This window comes from Asterias amurensis, chromosome 3 (genome assembly GCF_032118995.1).
Source record: "Asterias amurensis chromosome 3, ASM3211899v1".
In the NCBI taxonomy this organism is placed as follows: domain Eukaryota; kingdom Metazoa; phylum Echinodermata; class Asteroidea; order Forcipulatida; family Asteriidae; genus Asterias; species Asterias amurensis.
The window spans coordinates 10,296,524-10,311,671 of NC_092650.1; the positions used below are offsets into that span (position 1 = coordinate 10,296,524).

Here is a 15,148-nt window from a genome sequence, read left to right on the forward strand (position 1 = left end):
ATACTACTTAGCACTCTCCATGGTTTTTGACCAAGTAAGTTTCTTTGCTCACAATTTGTCTTAGTAATATCCAACACTGTCCAGTTTGTTTAAGTTAAGGCCCCACAAAAATTTGTTTTAAGGTAATAAGGTGACCATCCGTGTTTGTCTAAAGTTGTCTTATTCCTCCTTAAAGACAGTGGACACTATTGGTAATTGTCAAAGACTAAAATAACAAACATTTGAAAATTTGAGCTCAATCAGTCGTCGAAGTTGCGAGATAATAACGAAAAAAAAACACCCTTGTCACACGAAGTTGTGTGCTTTCTGATGCTTGATTTCGAGACCTCAAATTCTAAACTTGAGGTAATCAAATTTGTGGAAAATTACTTCTTTCTCAATAACTACGTCACTTCAGAGGGAGCTGTTTCTCACAATGTTTATACAATCAACCTCTCCCCATTACTCGTAATCAAGAAAGGTTTTATGATGATAATTATTTTGAGTAATTAACAATAGTGTCCACTGCCTTTAAAACTTGTTTAGTTCAATATTTAAGTTGGCTTCCTGAATAAACTCCAGCAAAATGACACTGGACACTTTTTGTATTTGTTAAAGACCAGTCTTTTCACTTGGTGTATCTCAAAGTATGAACAAAATAACAAACCTGTGAAAATTTGAACTCAATTGGTCGTCAAAGTTGCGAAATATATGGAAGAAAAATCAACCTTGTCACACGAAATAGGGGCTTTTAGATGTCGTGACCTCCAAATCTAGTTTTGAGGTCTCAAAATAAAATTTGTGCAAAAATTACTTCTTTCTCAAAAATTAGGTTTCTTTAGATGGAGCCGTTTTTTCATACTGTGTTACTCCACTGCTAGTTACCAAGAAAGTTTTATTGCTTACAATTATTTTGAGTAATTACCAAGAGTGTCCACTGCATTTAAGGGGAACTCTGTATAGTTCACATTAAGTTATGAATTCCTAAAATTAAATAATTCTCATAACAAATTTGTTCAAGGTATCTACCAATTGCATCAATGCCATGTGGCTACTAGTGATGACCACGTTCACCATTTTGGGAGTAAAATTCCACTTGTGCTTTAAGAACTTTGGAGCGCTTTACCTGAAAACTCATTTATTTAACTCCAGCTTGTAACTTGTCTTAGATTATTCCTTGAATACTTTGTATACTTCATGTACTCCTTATTTTACTTATCAAGTAAGAAAACCACAAGGGAATCTGACTTCGATTCTAACTAGATTTTAAGTAGATTTTAAATAATTCAGATTTGACTGAACAAAGAAAAACTGACTAGACCAGGACTTGAATGTTGAATTTTCTTTGTTCAAACCCCATTACTTTGATTTTACACTCAGAAAAATATTTACACAAGTTGTGTAAAAAAACCATGTTTTAGAGGCAGGGGGTGAACCTGCTAACAGTTAGGTAAACTTTTACCAGTTCGTTGCAGGGTAAAACTTACACAACAAATACTTACAAACTTACTTCGTTTAGGAGTAAACATATTTACCTAAATTTTAAGTAAACGCTAGATATGTAAAATATTACACATTGATTGTGTAAACCTTACACTTTTATGACATGTAAAACTATTCCGCGTTACCCTTTGTATGGGTTAAAACTTTAATTTACCTTATAGCTGTGTAATTATTATTTTTTTACTGTTTGTTTAGGTAAAATGTTTACTTGGATTGTGTGTAGTCGTACACAATTACATATTTTTACCGTTGTACCCTTTTCCCGTCTGAACGTTTGAGTAAGGCCTTACTGCCTGTTCGTGCTCGTTGAGCAAAAGTTACAAGCATGGGGATTTTGCTCCTTGATGGACGTAATGAAAGGTGAGTTTTTCAAAGACAATTGCGATCTGCAGTCATATACACAGACTGATGTGTGTCGTATTATTATTTGTTAGTTTTTACAACCATTTCGGCCTACATTTTTGTCATAAACGTGAAGATGTCTGCAGCGCTATAAAGTGGGCATGTGTTGTAACGTGTTGCAATATGTTGTTTTGTTATAGCAGCACTATAGCGCTGTATACATCTTCAAGTTCATGGCAAACATGTAGGTCAGAATGGTTGTAAAAACTAACAAATAATAATACGACACACATCAGTAGATATGACTGTAGATCGTAACAACTTTTGAGAAACTCACCTTTTAATACGTCCACCTAGAAGCAAAAATCTCCATTCTTGTTACTTTTGCTCGACGAGCACGAACGACATGACTGCATGGACTGAGACGTTAGCAACTTGTCACGCAGACGCGCGTGCGCACACGAGGGGAAAAACAAAAAACATAACTTGCATGTAAACACCGGATTCTTTTCACAGTTCCTAGTAAGACCTACCAATGCCATGTAAAGTTTCTCTTTACTTCGGTAAATCTTACATAACTTTTGTTAACTGCAATACTTACTCTCAAAACATGTATAGATTTTTTTACACTACAAATCAGTACATATTTTTGGCCGTGTTTTACTTAATTTAGGTAGTTTTTTACACAACTTTTTTTACATAACATCTTTTTACCATTTGTTTTCTGAGTGTACTTGCAGGTAATTGTTAAACAAACTTGCTGAAAACTTATTTATTTAGCTCCAGCTTATAACATGTTTTAGATTATTAATATATACTTGTCCATGTATTCTATATTTCTCTCTGTTACTTTGTTATTTGTGTGTGCTGCGCCTTGGAATAGACATTTTACACTAGATAGATAGCATTATAAATGCATTATTATTATTGTTGTTTTTATAATGACTAACGCCACAAATGGCAATACTTAAAGGCACTGGACACCTTCGTTAATTGTTCAAGACCAGTCTTCTCACTTGGTGTATCTCAACGTATTATGCATATATAATAAAAAAAACTTTGCAACTGTGAACTAAATCGGTCGTAGAATAATGGAAGAAAAAAAGACACCCTGGCGCACAAATTTTGTGCGTTCAGATGCTTGAGTTTGAGACCTCAGATTAGGTCTCAAGTTCAATTCAAATATTTTCGTGAGAAATTACTTCTTCCTCAAAAGCAACATACTTAATGGTGAGCTGTTTCTCACAATGTTTTATACTATCAACAGCTCTCCATTGCTTATCACCAAGTAAGTTTATGCTTAAAATTATTTAGAGTAACTACCATTAGTGTCCTGTGCCTTTAGTATAAAACAGTGTTAGAAACAGCTCCCTCTGATGAGACATAGTTTTCGAAAAAAGAAGTTATTTTCCCATGTTTGATATTTAGACCTAAAATTAAGAACTTGAGGTCTCAAAATCAAGCATCTGAAAGCACACAGCTTCGTGCACACTTGTTTTGTTTAATTTTTTTAATATCTCGCAACTTCAACAACCCATTGAGATTGAGATCAAATTTTCACAGGTTTGATATTTTAAGCACATGTTGAGATACACCAACTGTGAAGGCTAGTTTTTGACAATTACCATTAGTGTCACAGTGTCTTTAAACATTAACTCTAAAGGGAACAGACTGGGCCTTTTTTTCTTTGCTCAATTCCCAATGTTTTATTTTACTTGTAGGAATTGTTGAGACTACACGTATGACAGTCTAAGATGTACGGGAAGATTTGCCGGTAGATGTGCATGGAGGCAGCCCAGCAGTAGGGCCTCTTGCAAGAGACCCGTGCCCATAAAGTACGATTGAAACTTTACTGTAGTGAAATCTTTGCCATTGTCCTAGAACATACGAGGTCAGTTGCAGTAAAATTGTTGTTTTTTATCGATAAATAAATAAGCTAAACTCCAGTACTGCTGACAAATATGTTTTACTGAACTCCTGTGTTTAAGCTTTGCGTCCAGAATTAAAACATATCAATAGAAACCACAAGGGAAAACCCAAAAATCAGAATTATGTTGTCACCAAAACGAGCCCCTTGATGTGTGATTTTGAAATATCCTATATTGCATATCTAAATTAATCCTGTGAGTGACCCATTCTATGTTGAAGACTATGCAGAGCGCACTGCAAAACGATGCATCAAGATAGAGCTACTGGTTCCCTCTCAATGTTTTTGAAGCTTGCAGTATGCTAATTGCTTCCAGTTTGGGATCATTATAAAAAAAAAAACTGAGCTATCAAGTCATATTTTAGCGGTTACCCTTTTGTTTGGCCGGGGGGTGTCAGTCACAGCCATACAGCTGCTGTGTAGCCAAGTTGTGATCTTTTGCTACACCGCTGTTAATGGTTGTATGGCTTCTGACTTTCACCCAAAACAAAAATATTTTGTAAAAAGGGACACTGCCAACATAGGGCTAGATGACACAGTTGGTAGAGCTCCAGCTCGTTGATCTGGAGGTCTTTGGTTTGAGTCCCACTCTTTGTCACTTTTGTTTTTCAACCCCGAATCATTTTCTTCACAGGTCTGTAAGAGGCATATGACCAGACAAGCAAGCACAAAAGAAAATAAGATCCGCATGAAAAACCTCTTCAGTTGTTCATATTCTGCTAAGATGTTACCTAACAACAAGGGACGCTCAGGTAATACTGCTAAGAATTATCATGACAACAAATCATTGTGTGAAAGATACATGTAAAACCAACATTGAAAGGGAGAGCAGTGTAGACAGACTCATGAGCAGGCCTAGAATTTCATGTTTGAACATGTTGAAAGGACAAAGAAAAGAGCACTTCCATTTGAAAATCTTAAAGTCAAAGGGAGTCTTTTGAAGGGCACAAAAGCCAAGACATGGAGCAACAGAGGCCATAGTCTTTGTAACCAGCATGTTTCTCCAGACCTACATGAGTGCAGATAAAACGGGACTTGTGTAAGCTATATTATGTAACACCACATCAGTACAACAATGTCAAATCTGCATGTAGATCTTACATGTCCCTTTAACTTTTGGAGGAAGGGGGACACAATATCAATGACCCCCCCCCCCCCCCCGAAATGTTTTCGACCAGTGCTCAACTAGATGAACACTGTGTCCCGCTGCCGGCATCAATCCTTGGTGAAACGGATGACACCACCTTTCTGAAGGGTGGGGACAAATTATCAAATGCTTACTCATGATCATTGGCCTCGTTAAACTTCATGTACATCCATTACTGTGGTTGATATATGACCTGCTGCCTCCCATGTTCTTTACAGAAAAAGATACATTTCACATGTAGCCCTTTTAAAGGAACTTTACGTTATTTGCAGATGCCCAAAATCATCTTCTTGCAAATCATGGGTTATTTGATGAGAAATCAAGCAGTACTTTAGTTGTGTCTAAACGCAAAGTTGGATCTGCACTCAAGCTTGCAAGAAGAAGAATGGAATCAGGTCAGTGTAGAATGCATCCAGAAATGGATCCCATTGTATCAATAAATATTAATTCTGTTATTCTACGCAAAGGTACTCTTTAGTTAACAATCACAGTGCCGACTATTGCTTAGGTAAAAATCAGTAATGATTGTTGTAAAACTACCACTCCTTTGTTATTACAATAAGGGTTAAAATTTGGAAGTGGTTCTGAAGAACTCAAGCAGCATCCACTTTTAAGGCAATTTAGTATGAACTGCCTCGTGTAATTGTTCACATATAATCCACATGATGTTTTTTCGAGGACCATGCAATACTACATATAAAAATGTAACCAAAATCTTCAGGAATCCACACTTTTTTGATGTATCTTTTTTTACTACTATTATTTAATATACAATGGCTTTTGTGGAAATAGTTTAGGTCAGAGAAAAGACTCTGAATTATAGATGCATTTTAAACTACAGATGTACTTGCCTTCAGCTGGTACATTCTATCAACAATTAGTAATTTATACACATTCTCATCCATTTTCCTTACAGTAGTTGCAAAATGTTATGCTGCTCGGAACTATAAGGTCATTAATGGCTTTCGTTTTTCTAATAGTCAAAAGATCATTCTTTGAAAAAATGCATACAAAATTTGAAAACGTAAATACAAATCAACAAATGAATATTTTACTTTGAATAGAAAGGTTTTTTTTGCCTAACAATTTTGAAGAACACTCTTGATCAACAAACACATTTACTAGGATTCAAACGTACTGGCTGAAATTGGTGATGCGATGCTGTTTGAGACAGTACGTGGGTGTGCTGATAGCTTGAGACTGAAGTAGACACTGTAGCTTGTTGTTGATCTTGCATTCATTGGCCAGGATAGGGTTCCTTGGTAGGCGTTTGTAGGTGTCAGTTGACAGCATTTTAGTCACCTTGTGGTCATACTTGTGGTAGCTATGACCACAGTGGTGTTACTTTTTTCGACTGGCATGAAGTGGATTGATTGGTCTTGAGGTAGGGCTTAGATGGCAGCATTCTACTGCTGGCTTTGGTTGGTCTTGGTAGACGGCATTCTTGAGGACAGAACTTAAGCCACTTGGTGGTCATACTTTGTGGTACATATGGCAACATAGGTGTAACCCTTTTCGGCTGGCATTAAGTGGATGAATTGGTCTTGAGGTAGGGCTTAGCTAGACATTCCTTAGCTTACTTTAGTTGGTTCCTGGTAGTTTTTGAGGGTTCTTGAAGGTGAGCAGGGTCTGGATACGGACTTAGGGTTTAGGGTTAGGGTTGAGTTAGGATTAGGGTCTGTGGTTTAGGTCGAATGTGGTCAACACAACTGACTTGACCAAGGAAACTGAAATTCTGTCGGCCAACACTTAACATACTTACCAAGAAACTCCATCCTGGCCACCGAACAAGAAATCAGCAACAAGCTTTCAACAAGACATCGCTCTTCTCATTTCTTGCTTATCTTTATCAATTTTCTGATTGAGGGACTAGTTCTATGATATACAAATTTCTAGTAGGTTTCATTATATAGTCTTCATTGCACCCACTTAAATAAAATACCTCAATAATTTTTGTTACATTTTATTGGTAGTAATTGCATTGTCCATTCTTAAAACATGACATGAATTAACTGTAACTGAAAAAATTAGGGCATTCATCTTGAGTGGTCTTTTCACAGGACATGGGAAAATACACAGGAGAGTATAGAGTATTAACACACATCGATGTCAGGGTGAAACCAAAACTATCATTCTTTATCCTGAATGAAAGTTTAACATCTTTTAAAATAGGAATGGTAGTTTGACAGCATTCCTTATTGAATTTTACCAAAGCAACAGTTGTCAATACAGTGTTCAGAACTATATGCAGTCTTCATTGCAAGTTGTATGGGTCTCATAAAAATGCTTGCATATTTTTGAGCTCCTGGTAAATGAGGTTTATTGGGATTTGAATTTGGCAAAGAGAAAACTTTGTTTCAAAGTAAAACAATACTTTGTTGATTTTCATCAATTTACTTTTTCAAATTTGTTTGCTTTTTTCACTTTTTGATTCTTTGATTACTAGAAATATGAAATTTCCATTAATGACCTTATAGTTCTGAGCAGAAGACACTTCAGAGCACTCTCTGACCTAAACTATTTCCACAAAAAGCCAAAGGATATGAAACAAATTAGTTGATTTTGATTTCCCAATAATGAGTGTAGACTCCTGAGATTACCCATGCATGCATATTTTCAGTAATTTTACGAAGGGCTGAAAAATCCTGGCAGCCAAATATTTATGTTTGGAGAAAACCGTGCATAAAGTTAACTTATTTTTTAAATAATTAGCTGGTAGACTATTGGTGGTTTAATTTTACACTGACAGCTAATAGAACAACTAACTCGTGCTATGGTGAACTGTTGATAGTGAAACAATTTGCAAGACACATATTTCTTTTTAGAAAGAGGTAATTTCTCATTCAGATAGTCAAATACTTCAGCTGAGAAGCCTTTGTTATGCATCTGCAGCTGGAGAGCGTTTGATGGTGGAAAACATTTGGAGAAACTGCTCCACTACTCTCTTGCAATTGAAATGACCAAAATTGAGTCCAAATTTTCCCAGGTTTGTTATTTGATGCATGCAAGTGAGAATACTGGTCTTTGGCCGTTACCATTTATGTCCAGTGCCTTTAACCATACAGTGTGAATGATTCTTTAAGTTTATTTTATAACTTTGAGTTTTTTATGACACAATATTTATAAGCATGGGTGACTATTGCGACTAGTGTCGAAGATGTCCCGACTATTGATTGCTTTACAGTTGTGTCGCTAAATTTGTTTGTCAGTGGCATTTTAGTCATCACTCACAAAAAAAGGAATTTATTTTGGTGTGATGATTTATAAAGTAAGTATTATGTCTGATTCTTATAAATCACATCAATAATCAGTTTTCAAACAAAAATAAATAAAGTAAACACTTTTCCCCTTTTTGCTAGTGATGTTTATACCTATGATGACAATTGTGAACAAAACTTTATCTGTCTATCTATCTATCTATCTATCTATCTATCTATCTATCTATCTATCTATCTATCTAGTATCTATCTATCTATCTATCTATCTAGTATCTATCTATCTATCTATCTATCTATCTATCTATCTATCTATCTATCTATCTATCTATCTATCTATCTATCTATCTATCTATCTAGTATCTATCTATCTATCTATCTATCTATCTATCTATCTATCTATCTATCTATCTATCTATCTATCTATCTATCTATCTATCTATCTATCTATCTATCTATCTATCTATCTTTGAACCTGTTGATCAGTGGAACGGAACAGCAAGCTGCAGCGCTTTTTCTCTATAGGTTACAAATACATGTAGTTTAAAACTGACGTTGGCTTTAACTTCCGTGTTTATACTAGAAGTAAAGGTCAAATAGGGTCACACTCTGTGTTCCTTTTGCTATCCGCTTTTTTGGTGACTTAATCATCATGGAAGGGGGATGGTATCAGTCTCCTTTAGTTCAATGGTCAATGTCATCTGTGGATCCTAATTGCTAAAGTGATTGAGGAACTGATGATCAAGTGTTGTCTGACAAAACTGACATTAATGTCAAACTTTAGTTGCTGATGTGAGGCCAGACTAATGTATGGAGGATCTTGGTTAGATGTCTGGCCGTGTGGTAGGTTGTTGAACCCCTGTGTACCACTGTGTCTTGGAGGGGAACATCAGAATTGTGTGTCTTGAACTAACTGAGGAAACAAGGGCAGGGGACTCAGAGAAATGCAAAGGTCTTAAAATTACGCTTAGTTGGCGTGCGAAATGGTTTGAAACAAACAGAGAGACCAGAGCTGCTATGTGATCTTGCATTCAATATCAGGGATGGGGTTTCTTGTAGGTGTCTGTCCATGACACAAATCTAACCCAGTCATCCTAAACCCTCATCCTAACCCTAATCCTATATAGTTCTACCTGGGATTTCTATAACACTAATCCTATAACCCTAACCACTCACTCATAACCACACTTACAGACACCCACAACTAGGCTTACGACCAACCCTTATAGACACTAACCTCCACCTAGACACTAACTGATAATTACAGATACCTACCAGGAAACCCCATTCCAGATGTTGAAAGCAAGATCAGATACCAGTTTGGGTCTCAGCCTATAGTGTTCCATGCAGCGCAATGTGGCAGCTTTCGCTATTGCTCTCCTTCAAATATCTTTGTTTTCTCTGTTTTCCTACTTAATTGGTTGCCTGCATGTTAACTTCAAGGTATTTGAATCTGGATTCAAACTGGAGAGTTGTGCCATCCCTTGTGTGGACAGGCGGGTCAAATCCTGACAAATTGTCCAGTGCCAATCCCAAGGACATTGTGCATACTGCTCTGACAAATTCTGCAGTGCCAATCCCAAGGACATTGTGCATACTACTCTTGTCAAAAAACTAGGTGAACATTTTCTACTTTGAAAACTCATCCATGGCAGACAAAGGTGCCTAAAGAAACATGTCAAGGAAGGCAAAAAATGCTTGACCTGACGACGATGATGAATAACTGTGCCAAGAAACTGCCTGCATGTCGCTCTGATATCGATATTGCTCATTTTGTATTGTCTTCATTTATCTGTGAATTGGAGCAAATTAGTCTCTAAAACACTGTGTCCTGGATATTACTCTTGATACTTACATAAATATTATGCACAATTTCAATCCGCTCATGGACGTCAACAAACTTATAAGGGACTTTTTTAATAAGTCCTGTTGCTAAGACACGCAACCGAGTCTGATTATATATCATGTTAAAACTAAGGTCATGAAATGATAAGTGTAAAAATTAGCTTAAACTAGTTAATTAACTTTCTTATTTATTTTGACGTGAGAACCTTAATTACCAATAGTTAGCTTACAAGGTAGTTGCATGTCAAAGCACTTTTGCAAATAAATAACTATGTTATAAATCTTGCTTTAAGTATGATCCCATAAGACCTTTACTTCCAGCCCAAACCGGAATTGCAAGTTTCGTAATTCAAAAGTTCATTACTCATGAACCAAGCAAAATTCATCTTGAAGTGTGTAGGACCCAGTATTTTGGTGGGTTGTGAAATCAATGCAAGCTCATTCAGATTGTAGTTGTTAAATGCGCGCTAAAAGAAATTTTGTTAATAATTTTATTTATTTAATACTACAAAATCTGCAGATATGTGAGGCCCAAATGAAAGCACAACAATGTTTTGAATAGGTTCACTGCTCTCCTTTTCCAACGACTTCTACTTCCCCTTCTCAATCTTTTTTTTTTACTGGTTTCCATAAATGTTCAAAGAGAACAGCGTGCCGACCAAGAGAGGCCATCAGCAAATCTCGACACTGCAGAGTCTGTCGCACATTCAACTACCATCCCTATCAACTCTGGAGAACTTGCAACTTCATAAAATAGTGTCCAGTGCCTTTAAAGTTTTTGTTTGTGGTTTTGTTTAAGATTACAGGTTACTATACCTCATCATATTCATGATTGAGAGTCAGGTTCTTACAGCTAAATTCATCATCACGTGCCAGGTGTTATTTTTGCTATTAGCTGAGAAAGGTTAATGAATGTTTATTTGCCAAGGGCACTAAAACGCATTGAGAAGGTTACTGTAAAATGTGCTAAATACATGTAAAGACATCAGGTGATTTGGGTTAATAACTGGTAATATTTGGGTTATTACTCAAAATAATTAATTATTATTAAAAAAACTTTCTTGGTTAAGAGTAATGAGGAGAGGTTAATAGTATAAAACATTGTTAGAAACAGCTCCATCTGAAGAGACGTAGTTTTCGGAAAAAAAGTAATTTTCCCGTCATTTGATTTCAAGACCTCAGATTTAGAACTTGAGGTCTCGAAATCAAGCATCTGAAAGCACACAGCTTCGTGTGACAACTTGGTGTTTTTTTCTTTTATTAATATCTCGCAACTTCGATGACCAATTGAGTTCAAATTTTCACAGGTTTGTTATTTTAAGCACAGGTTGAGATACACCAGTTGTGAAGGCTAGTTTTTGACAAGTACCAAAAGTGTCACACTGTTTTTAAACAATAAACCTAAAGGAAACAGACTGGGCAAATTTTCCTTTGCTCAATTCCCAATTCTTTATTTTACTTGTAGGAGTTGTTGAGACTATGACACTCTGAGATGTACGAGAAGATTTGCGGACAGGCACCCCAGCAGTAAGGCCTCTTGTAAGAGACCCGAGCCCATAAAGTACGATTGAAACTTTACTGCAGTGAAATCTTTGTCATCGTCCTGCAACATACCAGGTAAGTTGTTGTCAATCTTTTGTTATTTTGTCTATAAATAAATTTGCTAAACTCCAGTACTGCTAACAAATAGGTTTTACAGTTACTGAACTCCTGTGTTGAAGCTTTGCGTCCAGAATTCAAACAGTTTCAATTTAATTATTTAGTCGCCAAAACAAACCCTTTGAGGTGTGATTTTGAATGATCGTATTTGGATATCTAAATTATTCCTGTGAGTGACACATTCTATGTTAAAGACTATGCAGAGCGCCCTTTATAACGATGCATCAAGATAGAGCTACTGGTTCCCTCTCAATGTTTTTGAAGCTTGCGGTATGCTAATTGCTTGCAGTTTGGGGTCATTATAAAAAACAACTCAGCTATCAAGCCCTATGTTAGCGGTCACCCTTTTTTGTCAACCTCTTTGTTCGGCCGGGGAGTGTCAGTCACAGCCATACAGCTGCAGTGTAGCCAGGCATCACACACTGGGTGAGATATCTTGCTACATGACAGTTATTGGTTGTGTGGCTTCTGACTTTCACCCCAAACAAAAATATTTTTAAAAAGAGGAGACTGTCAACATAGGGCTAGATGACGCAGTTGGTAGAGCGCCAGCTCGTTGATCTGGAGGTCTTTGGTTCGAGTCCCAATTTAGTCACTTTTGTTTTTCAACCCCAAATCATTTTCTTCACAGGTCTGTAAGAGGCATATGACCAGACAAGCAAGCACAAAAGAAAATAAGATACGCATGAAAAACCTCTTCAGTTGTTCATATTCTGCTAAGATGTTGCCTAGGAACAAGGGACGCTAAGGTAATACTGCTAAGAATTATCATGACAACAAATCATTGTGTGAAAGATACATGTAAAACCAACATTGAAAGGGAGAGCAGTGTAGACAGACTCATGAGCAGGCCTAGAATTTCATGTTTGAACATGTTGAAAGGACAAAGAAAAGAGCACTTCCATTTGATACTTGCATAAATATTATGCACAATTTCAATCCTCTCATGGATGTCAACAAACTTATGAGGGACTTTTTGAATAAGTCCTGTTGCTAAGACACAACTGAGTCTGATTCTTTATCATGTTAAAACTAAGGTCATGAAATATTAAGTGTAATAATTAGCTTAAACTAATTAATTAACTTTCTTATTTATTTTAAAATGAGAACATTAATTACTAATAGTTAGCTTACAAGGTAGTTGCATATCAAAGCACTTTTGCAAATAAATAATTATGTTATAAGTCTTGCTTGATGTATGATCCCATGTGACCTTTACTTCAAATTTCGTAATTCAAAAGTTCATTACTCATGAACCAAGCAAAATTCATCTTGAAGTGTGTAGGACCCAGTTTTTTAGTGGGACGTTAAATCAATGCAAGCTCATTCAGATGGTAATTGTTAAATGCGCGCTAAAAGAAATTATTTTTTAATTTTATTTATTTAATACTACAAAATCTGCAGATATGTGAGGCCCAAATGGAAGCACAACAATGTTTTTGAATAGGTTCACTGCACTCCTTTTCCATCATCTTCTACTTCCCCTTTTCCCTTTTTTTTACTGGTATCCATAAATGTTTATAGTCAAATGCCTTACTACTGGTCTTCACTCAATTCGTGTACAAACTTCTAAGAGAACAGACCAAGAGAGGCCATCAGCAAATCTCTGTCGCAGAGTCTGTCGCACATTCAACTACCATCCCTATCAACTCCGGAGAACTTGCAACTTCATAAAATAGTGTCCAGTGCCTTTAAAGTTTTTGTTTGTGGTTTTGTTTAAGATTACAGGTTACTATACCTCATACATATTCATGATCGAGAGTCAAGTTCTTACAGCTCAATTCATCATCACGTGCCAGGTGTTATTTTTGCTATTAGATTAGAAAGATTAAAGAATATTATTTGCCAAGGGCACTAAAACGCATTGAGATGGTTGCTGTGAAATGGGCTATATACATTTAAAGACGTCAGGTGATTTGGGTTAATAAGTTGTGTTATCATGTGTTATACTCTTTCTTTGTTTCACTTATTATAGGCAGTGGACAATATTGGTAATTACTCAAAATAATTAATTATTATCAAAAACAGAGGCTTTAAAGGTCCTTCAAGCCTCTATTATGCATTTGCACCCCATTCGCATAGTGCAACATTACTGCGAATGTTGTATTGTGCCGGCGCAGCGGTGTATACTGTATGTGTGTTTGAGGGTAGGTGTAGTGACCCAAACGAGTGTCTAAAAAGCTTCACAAATGATCGTACAATGTATTATCTTCTTGTTTTCTTTCAAGTTAGTGTGTAAACCTTTCGAGGGGCACTTTTAACCATTAAACAATAATACATATCAGACCACAGAAGGTGATGACTTTTTTTCTTGCCACTCCGCAGTTATTTTGCACGCCAATTTGTCATCACCTTGCTTTTTGCTAAAGCAAACATCTAAAATGTTAAGTGCCTAAGCTAGCATTCGCTCGTGAAATAGGTTTACGCTTAAGCAATTTTTGTTGCTATGTTAAGCAAACAAATTTTCTTACTGTTAAACAGCCCTATGCCATTGGGCCCTTCACACACACACAGTGCAACATAATTGCAATATGTTATTGGTGTGGCGTGCAGCAGTGCATTTGGGTGTGTATTTGACGTGTGTTTGTATGGTAGGTGTAGCGAAGTAAACGCGTCTGAAATGTTTAAGGAATGATGTACAAAGTATTATCTTCTTATTTTCTCTCAGGTTGTGTAAACCTTTCAAGTGGCGCTTTGAATCATTACAAATAGTACATGGAAGACAGAGAAGGCGTTAATTTTTGTTTTATCGCCACTCTGCATTTATATTGCCCGCCATTTTGTCAGTAGGGGGCCTACCTTCTTCTATTTTGCTGCAGCAAATGATTTACAATCTTGTGCGTGCCGTTTGTTTACGTGCTTAACCTCGTGAAATATGTGTACATCCTCCATGGTTTAAGCGATTATTTTTGCTACGTTAAGCAAAAAAAATTGCTAACCATTAAGCAGCTCTTTGAAATTTTGCCCTGTTCTGTTCAACAGTTGAACAGTCTGTTTTATCAGTTGTTTATTGAAAGTGTGTTATGTTTTTCATTTATTTCCTTGTATTTTGTAACTTAAGTGTCAAGAACAAAAACAGTTTGAAAAGGATTGTTAGACTTGGGTCTCAAAATTATCAGAGAGCCACAGAGAGACTTAACCAAGGTCAGTGAGCGACAGATACTTAAGAGATAATCATGTACTTAGGCAATTGTTTAACAATGATCTAGAACACCCCCCTCCCCCAAATAGATGGACATTTCTGTTTTGTTCCATTCAGACCTGTTCTGAGTGGTTTTTGTTTTGCACTTGTTTTCAACTGTTTTTGTATGCTGGGTGTCAGCTATTTGGAGGTCTGGTTCACCACCGTTTATCTGTTTACACTGTATTTATAAATTGTTTTGTGGTTCTTATTAATGTATATTCAACTAATGTGTTTTATATTTATTCAGTTGTCTGTAATTGCTGTGGTTTCACACCACTCTTACTTACCTGCTTCTTGTCATTGTGTCAAGTAATCTATATATTTTTAACTAATTGTATTTTGTTTAC

General features: G+C 36.2%; 1 long non-coding RNA gene across 1 annotated transcript; it reads left to right on the top strand.

Moving 5' to 3' along the window:
* Positions 1-4,963: 4,963 nt before the first annotated feature.
* Positions 4,964-14,813, top strand: LOC139934377 (uncharacterized). Its single transcript, XR_011785704.1, has 3 exons — positions 4,964-5,293; positions 11,424-11,575; positions 12,249-14,813. It is a non-coding gene; the product is annotated as an uncharacterized lncRNA (long non-coding RNA).
* The last annotated feature ends 335 nt before the right edge of the window (positions 14,814-15,148 follow it).